Raw genomic sequence first — 5,419 nt, forward strand, 5'->3', positions numbered from 1 at the left:
AGACATGATGTTGAAATTTTGCTTCTTTTTCTTATATTAAATAAGACATTGTGTTACATGTGGTTACAGAAAGGGCAGTTTCACTGGTGTGGCCCGCTGCAGACCAAAGTGGGCTGAAAGTGGCTCATATTTAAGTTTGACACCCTGTTTAAGATATTTACGAATCTAATACTCAGGTAAAGGTTTATTTTTATGTGTTATTTCAATAATGACTGTATTTTTGTGCTAATAAGATAACAAACATAGATATTAGACATGTTTAGTTTTAGTGCAGACAGTGTGGTAGAGCTTTTAAAAGGAACAAGAAGACTGAGCCTGAGGACAATCCTCAAAGATCACCTAACAGCTTTGAGAAGAAACTCCCAGAAATACATGTGCAACAGGATCAGGACCACAAATCTTTGAGTTCTCACATCTTCCACACAATCTCGTGACTGTGCTTTCTCTGTAAATACCAACAGTGATTTTCTTTTTTTTAATGCCAAAACCTAGTTTGTGTTGGTAAATTTGGCCCCTGGGGTCCGTTCTTCGTACCTCGCTAAGTAAGTTAGCCGGATTTGATTGTTGATGATTTCGCGTGATCTTGGATCATTCGGTTCTCCGAAGCTCATCCGGGACTTGCTGTCATAGCAACAGACAAGCGTAAACCTGCTCGGGAGCAGGCTTACTTTATGTAAACAGGATTAGATCGCGGCCACTCAGTATGTCCGCTGCATTTATATGAAAGCAACAGCGATATTTCTCCACTGTTTTTCCATAAATAAATATTATCAATGTAACTAAAGATAATGCAGTATTTGATTCTTTTATTGATGTCATACAGATACATACAGGTCATTTCCTAAAAAAAGGGAAATGTACTATTAATCATTCTATTTCATGTATTTGATTATTCCAGATGTAATTCATATTTTAGAGTAGTAATAGTAAATTACTTCGTGTAATCAAGATGAGAGACCACGGCTATAAAAGCGAAGGTGGATTTGGGAAGTCTGTCGCAGCCATGTCCTGTCCGTTTGTACGCGAGCAACCCATTGCGGAAGGTGCAAGATTGATAAGGAGAGTTTTCAGAATTCAGCGGATATTGCGGGATAGACAGGATCCTTTAGCTCAGCGCGACAGTGTGCTCATAGAGGGATATCGATTTTCCCGTGAGGGTATTATTTACTTAACCAACTTGTTGGATCCCTATGTTACGAGTTCCACTCACCGTAGTCGGGCATTAACAACTGCACAAACTGTGTGCATTGCCTTGCGTTTCTTTGCGAGTGGCACGTTTCTGTACGCTGTTGGAGACGCAGAGAACATTGGCAAGAGTTCTGTCTGCCGTGCCATTCGCAAAGTATACCTGGTACTCAAGCATTTCCTGGGTGTGTTTGTGGTTTTCCCAAGCCACGTGAGACCACAGGTTGTCAAACAGGGCTTTTTTGCCATTGCAGGTACATGAAAATCGATAATGAATGTGATGCAATCATGACCTATGTCTGTAACTAGAGCTCGATTGTCCGCAAGCTTCCCTAATGTGATTGGTACCATAGACTGCACACACATTGCAATCAAGGCCCCCCCCAGGCCCCAATGAAGGGGATTTTGTCAACCGAAAGGGGGTTCACAGTATAAATGTGCAGGTGAGTAATACTAATATTTCAGATGGTAATATATAATGAAAAGGAGTGTGTTCACATATACTGAAATCTCTTAGATGGTGTGTGACTCTATGTGCCATATCACAAATGTGGAAGCTAAATGGCCCGGATCAGTGCATGACTCAAGAATCTTCAGAGAGTCAGGGTTATGCACATTATTTGAGCGTGGTAAGAAAAAGAGACTTATTTTGATATGTCATACTCATTTTGGGCCTAACATGACAGCATTTCTCCATTACACAGGGGCCTACGATGGGATTCTCCTTGGAGACAGGGGTTATGCATGCAGGCAGTACTTCCTGACACCGTTCCCTGACCCCAACCCTGGGCCACAGACCCGCTACAATGCAGCTCTAGCCAGGACAAGGGCACGCATTGAAATGACCTTTGGGCAATTAAAGGGGAGATTTCAGTGTCTGAAAGGTCTGAGGGTTGCACCTGACAGGGCATGTGACATTATTGTTGCATGTACTGCACAACATTGCCACCATCAGAAAGGAGAGGACTCCTGTGGTGGAGGTGCAGCCTGTTGATGACCTCCAGCCAGTGCACTTGGACCAACCTAGTGGCAGAGCTGCACGGGACAGAATTGTGCAACACAATTTCGAATATTAAAAACATGACAAAACATATTTTGCATTGAAATTTATTTGAGCATCTTTTTCTGTCTCATCCAACAGAAGGCAGTCATCATTTGCCTGGAAAAGAAAATCATATATACTGTACCACACAAGGTTACCAATAGTGCTCTGTATGAAAGTGTATTGTTACTAACTCTGTAGTTCCTTCTGTAGCAACTCGATTTCCAGTTGAACTTTTTGCCTCATTAGAGCTTGAAGTTCGATGTCACCGAGAAGCCTCTCTTTTTTTCAGCTCAGTGTACTCTATTTTCTGCTGGAGACTTCTCTTATAGAGCACACGGATGTCACCCTGTTTCAATTGTAGAGACAACATTTGACGGTCAATACATGTCATATAGGAGGTAGAATTAATTCCAAGACTGCCCATCCACCTCTGTATCAGGCCCCGCTGCCGGCCTCTTTGCCTGCAAACCATACTGCAGTCAGAAACACATGGCAGTACACAAGTAGGTACACATTCAGGCCAAATTATGCATGCACTTACAGGGACTTCCTCCAAACCACAGTCATCTGACAGGGTTGCTTCACTGTCCTGTGCAATGGAAACAAAATGGTGTTACAAAGGGATGTGGTACAGCCTATTGGTCTACATAATTACACAACAGATTGTGTATGTATGTATATATATATATATGTGTGTGTATATATATTCACTCACCCCTTGCATGGGAACAGGTAAAAGTGACGGAGTGTCATGTACAACTGCACACACAAAAACCACAGTGTCAATACATGTCAGTGTACAACCAGCATTTTGATTAAGGCAACGACCACATATTTGGCATTGTACAAATAGAATTATGAGCTCATTTACCAGTTATGAAGGTGCTGCTGCTACTGCACCCCGGCTGCTGGTCTAAGGAAGAGCTGCCCCCAGGGATGCCCTCAACACTGGGTCTGGTGGCATTCAACCCTAGGGCCAGCTCCTCTGCCGGGGTGTGACGAGGGGGTGCAGGACCACCACCTGTCTTTATTTGCTCTGCCCTTTTCTTGGTTGCTGTTATGACCAAACAAACAGGTTATTTCAGGGTCTCTTTTCAAGTGACTAGGAGCAATATAAGTGATAAATATTACCATTCTGTAGTATATTCTTATATTTCACTTTTACTTGTTCCCATGTTCTAGTGGGTCCTGTTGTGGCTCTAATGTGAAAGAGGATATGATGTCATATAATATAATGTGGTATTGTATGATATCACATGATATAATGTAGTATCATGGATCACTTACGAGTTTAATTTGTCAGCAACTTTCTGCCAGCCCTCTCTCCTTGCTTTTGCAGCCTTTGCAGTGTTCCCCTGCGTTTTAATTAGACTCTGAAACTCCTGAAATCCCTCAATCAAGAGTTCTTGCTCTGCTGCCGTGAAATACTGAGTGCGCTCCTTCGACATCTTCGCCGACCAATCACAGGGTTGCCGATCAATGTTTCTACTATCGATGCGTAGCCCCTTTTAAGCCACCCAGTGATCTCAGATTACTTCATCCAGCTATACTAATCGTCAACAACAGGTGTGTTCGGAGAACCGGATTAGCGAGCTCAAAGTTAGCGCGATGATTTGATCTTGGATGTGTCATTTGATCTTGGATGTAGTAAGCGAGGTACGAAGAACAGACCCCTGTTTTGGTCCTTCATAAGCTCTGTGGTTACTTGACTCAGTGACCCAGTTACCATGCCAACAGTTTTTATGCTTTGTGGTTTGAGACCTTTTTGTCTCTCGGGAAAACATTTCTGTGGCATTCAAACTGAACTGTTTACACTAGGCTACAGATACACAATGTGGTGAGAAACGCTGGTACAACATACACAACACAACACAGCTATCTCTGAGATTTGTGGAGGACGGTCAGAAAAATGCGATAATATCCAGTGAGCTGTACCCCTCTGGGTGAAAAACTCTTTTTTGATGCTAGAGGTCAAAGGAGAATGGCCTGACTGCTTTGAGCTGATAGAAAGGAAACTGCAACTTGTTGATAGGTAGGAAATTTACTAAGTTGTTCATGTTATGAACATGTGAACACAAACAATGTTATTTGTTTTGTTTTTTTTTTGATGTGTGGTGCAAATTCAAGATTCATGTTACATTCCAAGTCACTTCTGCCATGATTAGTTAACCAGTTAACCAATTACTAATCCAAATACGTTATTTATATACTGCAGACAGTCATCAGTGTGTTGTTTGAACAATAAAACCAACACATCATTCAAATAGTAACATTACAAACTAAGAAAAACAGGAACAATGACTTTCCAACTCCAGAAAGATGACCATCTAAGGAAAACCAAATGATCCAGTTTTCATTTTTGCTCACTAATCTTCTTTAATAAGACATACTGATGATCTGTAAACATTCAGTATGGATGGTCCCTGTCTAACTCCAGCACCAATGTATTGAAATCAATCAATATATTTGATCATTATTCACATGGATAGACTGATGGCATTGATAGGATAATCTTTAAAGCGTGCATTTTGTCTAACGCTCACTTTTTCCCTTTGGTTGCTGCAGTGACCCGCCTCCCCACAGGGATTATTACATTGTCAGTTAAGCTGATCTCTCTCTCTCTGCCTCGTGATGCTGTGTCCCGCTCTCCTCGTACCTGTTCTCTTTCATCTTTTCTTCTTCACAAAGGAAATTGTACTGTACCTGTGCTATCATTATCCCCACAGTCTAATTACAATCACACTCTTATGTGTACTCATACATACATATTACATCTCCCATCCTCATCATAACTGCGGTCCATACATCAGCTGCTTGCTTTGAGGTAGTTCTTTTCTCCTCTGGTGAACACAAAGAATTACAACAGGTACACACCTACTGCAGTATTTTATCATCCTCCCAGCAATTTTTACTCTTTGAAATTCAAAGAAAAGTGTGTGTACACCAATCAGACGTAACATTGTGACCACTGACAGGTGAAGTGAATAACACTGATTATCTCTTCATCATGGCACCGCCTAGTAGGTGGGAGCAAGTGAACATGTTGTTCTCAAAACTGATGCGTTAGAAGCAGGAAAAATGGCCAAGGATGTGAGTGATTTAACAAGGCCCAAACTGTGATGGAGACGACTGGATCATAGCATCTCCAACACTGCAGCTCCTGTGGGGCTGTCATCGTCTGCAGTGGTC

General features: G+C 41.9%; 1 pseudogene; it reads left to right on the forward strand.

Annotated features, from left to right (window-relative positions):
* Positions 1 to 926: 926 nt before the first annotated feature.
* On the forward strand, positions 927 to 2,261 carry LOC134634439 (putative nuclease HARBI1; annotated as a pseudogene).
* Positions 2,262 to 5,419: the final 3,158 nt, after the last annotated feature.

The sequence above is a fragment of the Pelmatolapia mariae genome, linkage group LG2 (assembly GCF_036321145.2).
Source record: "Pelmatolapia mariae isolate MD_Pm_ZW linkage group LG2, Pm_UMD_F_2, whole genome shotgun sequence".
Classification (NCBI taxonomy): Eukaryota; Metazoa; Chordata; class Actinopteri; order Cichliformes; family Cichlidae; genus Pelmatolapia; species Pelmatolapia mariae.